The following is an 11,443-nucleotide window of genomic DNA, read 5'->3' on the forward strand; positions in this document are numbered from 1 at the left end:
AGAACCTTAACTCCACAATGCTATTATATATCTCAAATATGCTTATTAAATTGAAAATACTCATGGGACATTTGACACCTGCAAAGTCCATGATCTAAATTCTTAATTCGGAATTTATAACTCATTTGTTCATTTATCAGACATTTACTGAATTTTTTTTTGGGGGGGGTGCTGAAGATTATAGAGAGAATTTTATGAGATCTTTCAGGGTTGGAACTCTAACAATCAGAAATACAATGTGATAAAGAAATAATAGGAAATCAGTTGATAAGCATGAGTACAAATACCTTATTATTACTGGCTATAGTGAAATGCCTCCAGAGAGTCCATTTTAGTCTCTGGGGAAATTCTCCTGCCTAGATATATGAACCCAGTCATATTAGCTTAAGAACAGGGAACAAGGAAATATTACCTATATTATGCCTACTACGTGCCAAGCAATATATATATACTGCCTTCATTCATATAATCTGCATCATGTCATACGTTTAGAAATTACGAGCAGTTACTAAACCCAGGACACTGCTATCAACTTCCTGGAGAATGGGACAGCAACCTGAGGATATGGATAGCTTGGGCCTGGTGTAGGAAACCAGGTTATAGTCTGGAGCCACAGGGATTTGTCTCAACCAGGGATATATGGCCTGGAGAGGATAAGAGGTACAAGATTCTACAACCAGCAAATGTAGTAGGATATTCCAGGTGACAACTCAGAAAAAAAAATTGTCCATTTTTAAGCCTTAACATGAAGTGCCCTGCCTGAAGTCCTGCCTTTGAAAATGCCACTGCTTCTAAAGTTCCACCCAGGGACCTGCAGAAGAAGCCTAGATTTTATCTAGAAAATTTACAAACTAAGCTTCCATTTCAACTTTTTTTTTTTTTTTTTTTTTGGGGGGGTACTAGGGATTGAACTCAGGGGCACTCAACTATTGAGCCCCATCCTCAGTCCTATTTTGTATTTTATTTAGAGACAGGGTCTCACTTAGCACCTTGCTGTTGCTGAGGCTAGCTTTGAACTCAAGATTGTCCTGCCTCAGCCTCCTGAGCCACTGGGTCATTCATCCATCTTATGAGCGCCATGGAATTCAGAGAGACTAAACCCAAGATGGTGGTGTTGTGAGTTCTGTGAAGACCACATGCCATGCTACGACTTCCAAGAATCTAGAAAAAAAAGGAAGCTAAACACTCTCCGACTTGGTGGAGAGATTATGAAGATAGATTTCTGGGAATAAAAATCCAACAAATTTTTTTGCCATAAAATAGAAACAAATTACATGATGTAAGAATGTTTTCAATTTTTTTTTTTTTAACTTCTAGAAGAGTGATGTAGTGTTCTATCTTTACCCAAACACTTTACATTCTAGTAAAGGTATGTTTTCTATTGTAGAGATAGCAGAGCTGTGACTGGACGGGGCTTGTTCCAAGTTCAAATGGAAAAGTGGAAAGGACAGGGCTTATTTTTGCAGTTGGTACCAACAGTAGACTATAGACAGGTGTAATAACCAAATTGTTTGGAGTTTGGTGATGCAAGTTCTACTCTAATCTTCCTTCTTCCAAGTGAAAGAAACTTAATCTACTCAGGGTTCCCATATATTCTTCTCAGGAAGTGCCCAAAGGTTGGGTAGGGTGGGCTGTGACACAGCATTTGGACCTCTGTTGTTCTCTACCCACATTGACATCTACTGAGGTGTGCATCACTTCCTCGGGACTTTGGTCTATGGGATGTCTGCAAGGTCCTTTCCTATCCTGTGGGCTTCTTATCTCGTGGTACACAGAAATATTTTATGGTTTCTAAGACCCACTGGGCCCAGGAAAGTAACTCTGTGCTGCCAAGACCCTAGTGTTGCTATGCAATGTGGGGGCCCCTGAGGTCATACTATTACTCTGTTGTATGTTAGGCTACAGATGCTTCTGGGGAGCCGTTTGGGACCTTCTGCCCAGACAGAGCATACCACCTGTTCTCCATTGCTGTTCCTTCCCTTCTGAGGGCTCACCTGGAGACCCCTTACTATCTTATCCCGATTCCACAAATTTATTTTTGAGTTCTCTAATCCCTCTGCCTTTTGAGACTGCCATTAAAACTCCAAGGCCAGGAAGATACCATGTGATCAAAAGGGAGGCGAGGTCATAGGGTAGCAGAAAACTCTGGGGAAGGCGAGTAGGTAGGTTTTGCCATCAAATGGCACTTATTAGTTTCTGCTTGTTGATTTTAAATGACCACTTCTTCCAAAGAAGAAAATTAAAATTAGAGACATTTAAATGTCCACAGACTAATTCATTTATCCTTTATGATCTATCATTTCTGAGTTACAAATATTAATCTTTCCTCTTTAGGGAATCAAGTGCCGACCTTGAGTCATTAGGACGTTTATGTTAAGGTGTTGGGGATTTAAGGTGTTGGCAATTTACCATATGGACACACAAGCTGGCAGGGCACATTCTCCTTATACTCCAGGAGTGCTATAATCTCACTTGCAAACTTGACAACATTCCTCTTGCCTGAGGCTCTGACATCTTGCCTCCCATGAGAATGCTCAGCAGCATCACGACAGATTTAAGAACAGACCTGGCTGTACAACAAAGCAGAATATGTGATGCCATTTATACCATTTGAGGGCATAAAAGGCCCCATCTGCTCCAGACATCTCCACCAGTGTGCAATTGTCCCTTCCCTTGGGGACACTTTTGAGTTATTACCTTAGGTTAGAAGGCATAGATTAGAAGATCCTGCTTCCCAAAGGCTACACCTCTTCACCCTGATGTATTGCAGGTTAAGTTTTGACATGAAGTTGGGAAGGGAACACCATTATTTAAGTTGTAGCCCAGCTGAAAATTCTCTTATTCACCTACCAAGTTCTCCATTTACTATTGGGGCAACTTGGAGAAAAACAGTTCAAGTCTCTATTCAATTTCCTACTTTGGATTCAAGTTGAAGAGAGCAACGTTGGCTATTATCTAGCAGCAGCACATAAAATTAGAGGGAAAGCTCTGGGGGATCCCAATATGACACCAGGATGTGAGATCACTGGCAGAGGAAACAGCAGGCACTGGATTTGGGCAGACTTTGGTTCAAACCTTGGCTCCATCAAATTCTGTGTGTGATTTGGGGGTGAATTATGTAATGGTCTTAAGCCTGAATCCCCCTCGGTCACAAGGAAGAGGCTCATATTACAGAATAAATGAGGCAATCAGCATATTCAAAACATAAAATTGGCAGGCACAGAATAGGTATGCTGTATTCAGGCCTGTCCTCCCTTTTCATATTTTTTTTTTTAATTTTAAGGTTCAAGGGAATCCTTTATAAGAAAGGGCAGGGGGCACAAATTCTATATAAGCCTCTTCAGAATTGAGGTAAAGATTTAGAATTGATCAGAGTAGATAGGAAAGGAGATGAGGTCAAATTGCAATTTCCTGTGATGGGTAATTGTAAGGGTTATAAATAACACCCAGGACACTGTGCCATGGTTTAATTAAAACTGGGGCACCAAACTATAGAATCTACATATTAAACCAAACATTTAGAAAGTTTTGAGGTATTTCTAGATATTATAAATTATTTGGATGTAATACTCCATGCACTTGATATGCTTGTCAATGGCGGCTATCAGCAGGTAATTTATGATACATTTGAAGATACCCAGGTGAACAAGACAACATGAATTCTTTTATTTTAGAAAAGATAATTTATCCAAGATACTTCACTTATTCTTTCTAAGCTCTAGAAAGAAACTAGATAGGTATTGTCCACCTGTCTAGAAATAGCCCTGGGATTGTGCGAAGTGTCTTGCAATGAAAGCTGTGAAGGAAGATGGTGCCATTTGGAAACAAAACCCTATGCGTGAGAACGTGATTCATGCTCCATGTTATTTCTTAAAGGGCTCAATGTGACTTGCTCTGGTAATAAATTCAAAGCCAGAAAAACCCCCAGGGCAGGCTGAGGACAGTAGGAACAAAGAATTCAAAAGGGCAGAGGAGTGAGAAGAGCAAGTTTGAAGGGCATGAAGGAAAGAAAGTGATCCAAGGCTTAAGATAAACCAGGTCACATGGAACATGTCACAGTCGATTGCTTTGTAATAATCTTACAGGAACTGTGTTGGAAATCAGTTGAGCTGAGAATGTGACAGTTTGGCGATTCTGGGTCAGGTCTTTTTTCCTCTTAGTACGGAGGAATAAGGAACTAGCCTCCCACAGGGAATGACTCACCCTCGTGCTGTGTTCTCCCCCCACCCCCAGTTAAGGATATAGATACTATAATAAAACAGAAAAAAAATCATGCAGTGAGAAGCGAACCTGGGTCATTTAGTCAGCAGAGCAATGCTCAATTCCTAAATCCTCAACTCATATTTTAAAAGAAAATGGGTTAAGTTTTCTTATAAAAGTTATAAATGTTTATGTTACCCAGTATAGTCTAACAGCTTGGATTCAGGAGCAGGACAGATGTCTATTCAAATGCCAGCTCTCAATGCCTACCCTACATAGCTAGAGCTCTTATCTTATGGATGAGGAAGCTGAGGCTTGATAAGAGTAGTGCTTATGCCCTAGATTTGATGTGAGAATGAAGTGTTGGTGCTGGACACAAATCACAAGTGAGCTATTGATGTTTAAAATATGGAGAGAGGCACATATTTAGAATTGATGACTTGGTGTGAAAGCACTTAGGATGGTGTCTGGCTCACAGTAAGTGCTGATTGAGTCTTAGCTCCTCCTCAACAGCAAACTGGCCTGGATTTCAACTATGATGAGATTAAGTACAAGTTATCTTGTGATAACTTTCTTTCCCTTTTAATTGCCAAAGTGCCTCCTAAGATGAGTGATGTTTATCCCAATATTTCCTAAAGTTACCCAATAAAAATACTCATCTGGTCCATGTGACCACAAGACAATATTGAAATGATTAATACATATGTACTAATGGATCTTTCAAAATGTTATCTCAATACCATACAGCTACTGTATTTTGTAAACCAAAAGTCAAGATATTTTCTTATATTCATAGTCTGACAATATAACAGAACCTTTAGAATCGAGACTTCTCAAATAATCGTGTGTATTCTAGATTCTATGACATAGAAACTCACTGGGATCCATTAGAACCTTGCCATCAAAACTGCCTTCTAATCAAATTCTGGCCTAGGAACCCCGTAGCATGCCTCCATGTCTAGATGGGATGGGCCTTTTCTTGGGGGAAGAGTCCTGGAAGGTTGACCATTGGTACGATAGGATGCCAGGATGCCAGCCTTCCTCCTGCTTATCTGGTTTCCATAACAGCTGCTTTTAAATAGCAGCTCTATCTACCTGCATTGCAAGAGAAGGTAGCAAACAATCTGATCTTCTACTCCTTCCAAAAGCCTCACTGTGAAGATATTTATTGATCATGGACTGAAGAATGTACAGTTCTTAGCCCCTTTTAGGTACTCAAAATGCTAGATTTGTATCACTGAATTCAAGATTATCTATGCACTATAACCGTTTATTGAGCACTGGCTAGTGCTAGGCACTAAGTGAAATTCTACCTTCATTATTTCACTTCACCCTCAAAATAACTATCATTCCCCTAGGGCTAATGCTGTGGATTGGCTACTCAAAGTTACTTCTCTCCCTTTCTATTTAGTAATTGAGATGCAGAGAAGGGTACAGCAGTCACATTGCAACCAGGAGGCAACAAGCCTGAAGACAGAGGCCTCCATGCTGAGCATGTCAAAGCAGAAACAGGGAGCCTGGGCCCAGACAATATCCCTGAACAGATGCATTGGCTAGGGACAGCTCAACCTCAAGGTGATTGGTAGATTATTTGTTGTTGTTTCTGGAGCCAAAAAACACTTTGTAGTTAATGCATTTCATTTTATCAAGAAGGAAATGAAAGTTTAGAACTTGAGTAACTTTTCCACCATTATGTGATCAGTAAGTGCTAAAGGTAGAATTTGTACCCAAATCTGCCCAACATTAACTCTGTTCAACTGAAAAAGCAGCTAGCTGGATTGTTTTCTCATAATATTTGCATCAGTTTACCTTGGTCTCATTCTTTCCAAACCTTTTGCAGAACTCAGAGGTAATAGCTGAATCTCACAAGAAAGACCTCCACAGTTAAAAAATTTTTTTAAAAAATTAAGGATTAAAAAAAAAAATATCAATTCCAGAAACATCAAGTTGTGTTGTTATTTTCTGCACCCTTACTGGGGATTGAATTTAGGGCCTTGTACATGCAAGGCAAGTGCTCCACCACTGAGCTACATCCCCAGCCCTGTATTTCCTTTTTGTAGAGAACCATAGTGCATATCAAATAAAGTTTCTGAAAAATCCTCCAAAGGAACCTGTTTGAATTTTAACTGGCTCAGTGTTCCCCAACTTTTTTTTTTTTTTTTTTGTATTCCATGTCCAAAGAAGAAGAAGAAGACATTCCTATTAATCTTTTTCAGAACATTGTTCCCTAGAACACCAATTTGAAAGATTACTCACTGAATTTCAAGTACTATCTCCTCAGCTTTGGTTTAAAATAAAAGCAAGTCATAATTTGATCCACTTGGAGACCCCTATAAAGTCTCAAGTGATGAGATGAGAATTTGGTGCCAGGACAAATATACACCTTCTAAGGAAGCTGTTTGCTAATGAGAATTTTGTGACTTGGTGTGCCTCCTATTCTGTTTAGGCTTTCTGAAGTTCAAAGTCAAATGAGGAATAAGTGCCATACAGGTTCCTGGGATTTATGCATTTTTTATTTTTTTAACTCTGGCCCTAATTTTCCTTGTTTCAATTCTGTATTTGAGGGAGTTTGGGTGTATTTTGTTGTTATTTTTGTTGTTTTGATGATACTGGGGATTAAACCCAGGGGTGCTTTACCCCTAAACTTCATCTCCAGCCCTTTTTATGTTTTTATGTTGAGACAAGGTCTCATTCAGTGGCTTTAAATTTGCAATCTTCCTGCTTCAGCTTTCTTTCTCAGCCTCTAGGGCTATAGGCATGCACCACCAAGACTGGCTGTATTTGAGTTTTATTTGAAGTTATCCTTTATGTTATTGTAAATGATGCTATAATATTTGTGGAATAGACTAGAAACAAATTAAATCAAAACTGACCTGAAAGATAGTCATATGGCCTCTGCCAATATGGTATGAGCCTATGGTATCTGATCAAAGAATTGACTTTTTAAAATTGATACTATAAAAAATTGATACTATAAAACTTTAGAATTACAGCTTCAGAATATCTAATAAAAGAACAGATCTAAATAGGGAGATATATTTAACTCCCGTTTTATATTTTATTTAGAGAACTCATTAAGTTGCTGAAACTGGCTTTGAACTTGAGATCTTTCAGCCTCAGCCTCCCAAGCCAGAGATATATTCGTATTGCTGAACTTCTACTGGAATCAATTCTACAGATTACAAAGCTAAGTCAATATGTATACTATCAAATTCGGTAGCCAAACTAATCACAGCCTTACCAAAAATAATAAATGAATAAAAGAAGACATGCCCTGTGCTATATGCCCACTTCAGAACAATTCAGTTAAGTGCTAATTATCACCATGATTAAGAACAGAGTTTCATATAATTGTCAACACAGAGAAATGATGAGACATGCATAAATTGGTGACTTGTACCTTTCACTGAAGGGTCAGGCCAATGAACCCTAGAGCAATAAGCAAATATAACTAAGCGCATGTTGTGAAGTCCTGGAGACATGGCTCAGTGCTTGCCTACCATGCACAAAGCTCAGGGTTCAATCCCCAGTCAGGGGCAGGGCTGGTGGGGGGGCATGTAATATACCATGAAATCCGGAGGAGATAGATGAACTTTCATTTCCTCCTTGACAAAATGAATTTTTGCTGCATCTGTTGAGGTAGGGTGCTCAGGTATTGAGTAGGAGCTGGGAAAAGCAGTTCAGAATGTTATTTGCGGCTGCCATTTTAAACTCCTATAGAGCTTTCAGATATCAAATGTACTGATAGAGGCTACACAGAAATGAAAAGCTTTCATCTTTATAGCCCTAAATTTGACTTTAATCTCAGGCACAGTGACTTCTTGGATCCATTTCGTAAATGGGGATAGAACATTTTGAACTATTAGCAATTTGCTTCTTTCTATTCTTTCAGGGACCAAGAAGCTGTCCTTCCTGTGGCTCTCAGGAAAGGATTGTTATACCAATGCAAAGAAATAAAAGGAGCTTTCGAGTTTCTGTGCAGACTTTTGCAACTCAGGACAGCAAGTACATTGAGAGAAAATTAAAGCCAAATCCATGGTTAGAGTTAGGAAGTTACATAAAACTGAAAATGTAAAGCTTGAATACAAGATTTCTGTCTTGCAAAAGGTCTGGTAGGATAGAGCTGATGTAGTCAGAGATTCAGACTCCATCTTTATTTCAGTTTCATCCTAGGCTGACTTGCACCCTCAAGATGACCTCTTGGTATAAGATGGTTGCTAGAGTACCAACTATTACATCCATATCTGAGGTAATAAGAAATAAACAAGGAATACTCATCCCTTCTTGCTTAATCAGCCATCTCAGAAGTCCCACACGACACTTAATGCTTATATTTCATTTGCCAGAATGTAGTCACATGGCCATGTCTAGCAACAAAGGAACCTGGAAAATATAATCTTTTAGTAGGACATACAGCTGATCTAGATTAAAAGTCAGCATTCCGTTAGTGAAGTAGAAAGGGAGGATGTATGTAGAATTTAGTTCTCAACTGCACCCCTAAAGAACCCAAGGTGTAAAGTTGATACCATAAGTACAAACTGAGAATAATTCTTGCTTATAGAGGAGCAAGTCCTTACTGCAGATAAAAGTTCTTTGGACTAAGGGATAAGGGGAGGAAAAGAAAGGAAGTGGAAAGAAGGTGATGTTTTAGGTCCCCAGGTACAAGAATTAGACCCAAGATTACCAACAGATCCTCCAGAGGGTTACCAGAAACCTCAATGAACTGTGAAAATACAAAAGCAGAGAACTCTTATGCCTAGCTCCCTGGTGAAGACCCAGGAAGTAACAAGCCTTGAGTCATTTCTCCAGACCTGTCTGGGGAAACGTCCAAAATGGAGATGGTATATAGCAGGTCTGGCTAGGCAGAGCCCAGGACAAGTCGTGAGATTTCCTGTGACCCCACAGTAGTGTGGAAGAGAATCAGAAGTGTCCTAACCCTTCACTCTCCACTAGGACAGACTCAAAAGTGGCTAAGAGAGGCCAATAGGTCTGCCAGTTGCAAAGGAGATGCAGGGTGACCTTCTTGGACCAACTACTGGAGAGCAGATGGAGAAACCAGATGTCCCAGAAGTTTCCTGCCGGGATGATGTGCATCATTGTAGATGCCAGCGGGGACAGATGTCTCCCCCGCTCAACATTGGCTTTTGAAAGATCCCCAGAATTGCCCAATCCAGGAAATGGTAGAGGTGAAAACCCTATTTCATTCGAAAAATAAAATCTTGATTTGAGAAAATTTTAATTTGTCTCAGCTTTAAAATGCTCAGGATTGAATGGTATCACCAGGCAGAATTTGGGGGGGAGTGAAGAATTATAATAGAAAATTTTTTGTGTACAATTGGGTATGACTTGCAAAAACTCATCTGCAACCCTTACTTTCTCAATTGTCAGATCTCACTTTTGGAAAGTCATTCAGCTCAGAACTTTCCTCAATGGTATATGAGCAGCAGTGACAAATGAGCATTTTGCTGTTTCAACTGAAGTTATTTTGAGTGAATAGCCCTTGTCACAGTGCTTCGATAATATTGTACCTCATATATCTATGACTCACAAATAATCTCTCCAGCCCTGCCACCTACACAGATGGTCTAAGAATATTTCCCAAACAAGTTGTATCTAAAGTGACTACTTTGTCCTAGCTTGCTCAGGACTTCTTTGGTTTTAGCAATAAAAAGGTCAGTATCCCAGAATCCTTTTCAACAGTCCTGGACAAACCAGTATGTATGGTCACTGCTATGGTTTGGATATGGTTCGAGTGTTCCAAGACCTCCCATGTTAAAATTTAATCCCCCTTGAGGTATTAAAAGGATGGAAACAATCTGAACATGGTGTTTAGAAGTGGGACTTTTGGAGAGTGATTAGATAAGGTCAAGGTCAATAGGGTGGAACACCCATGACTGAATCCTAGTGGCTTTACAAGAAAGACCTGAAGAGGCACACACATGTATTCTGTCTCTTGCCATGTTATGCTCTGGACCACCTTGGGACTCTACCAGCAAAAGAGTCATCACCAGATGAAACCCTCAGCCCCATTAGCCCAAACAAACCTCTTTACAAAGCAATACAACTCAAGTATTTAGTCATACTAAGGAAAAGTTGATTAATAGTCACCCCGACTACAGTAGAACCACCTGGAGGATTAAAAAAAAGATTTCTGGACTACACCCCTAGACCTTCTAATTCAATAAAGGTGGGGGCATTGGGACTTTTGCATTTATAACAAGTTCCCCAGAGATATAGTACTATAGGCCTCTGTACTAGCCAAAGACTAATCTGTGTCTTTTCCAAACATTAATATAAAAGCAATTATATTGATCAAGATATTTAATCAGTGAAATATATATAATCAGAGCAACATATTTATGTGAATATAAGTGTATATTTATATATAGTCATAGAATAAGTTTTGGTCATTTTTTCTTCCTCCTCTCAGAGCAGTTCCCAAGACAGATTGGTGGAACTGCTCATCTCTGGGAGATTAAGCCTAGAACCTTCCTCTTGAACCCTTCCAGAAGTTCTGTAAGCATCTAATTTTCTAAACCATTAAATCCCTTTCTGCTAGAACTATCAAAAAGTGTTCTGTTACCTGTAACTAAATCCTGACTGACACATCATGGGACAATGTACCACAGGGTCTAAGAAATGGTAAAGGAAAGAAGTTAGGACACATTCCAGTACTAGTGGAGGAAACTCAGGTTTCCTGTGAGTGTAAGGCATGTCTAAACAAAGATGCCCCTGCCCACCTCAGCCATTTACAGGGAAAACAAACCCAGCTGTAAAAAACCATATCAATTCACTCCTTAACAATTTCTATAGTCAGGGAGAGATGACCTCATTCCCCTTCAACAATAAACCTGCCTGACTCTACCTCTAAACAAAAGCAAAACATGCTTCTCTAACACACAGAAATGAACAGGCTTGAAATGGATGGGGATCCCCAGGACAAATATCTTACCCTCAAGAATTACAAGTATGAGCCAGCCACAATTAAAAACCCTGAGCCAAGTGAAGATCCTGGCATACTAAGAGGGTTAGTTAAGTACAGTCTAGGAATCCCCAAATTCTCCTATATCTCCAAAGAGATCAATTTCAAAGCCATTCCTTTTTGAATTTTTACTTAAGCCTTGAGAATCCACTTACCATGTAGAAAGGAAAAAGATGGCAGACATTCTCCACTACAAGGTCACCAATTTGCTAGATCAAGTATGGACGGGGAAAAAAGTGAGGCATGAAATCTCAATGTAGA

Source organism: Callospermophilus lateralis, chromosome 16 (assembly GCF_048772815.1).
Source record: "Callospermophilus lateralis isolate mCalLat2 chromosome 16, mCalLat2.hap1, whole genome shotgun sequence".
In the NCBI taxonomy this organism is placed as follows: domain Eukaryota; kingdom Metazoa; phylum Chordata; class Mammalia; order Rodentia; family Sciuridae; genus Callospermophilus; species Callospermophilus lateralis.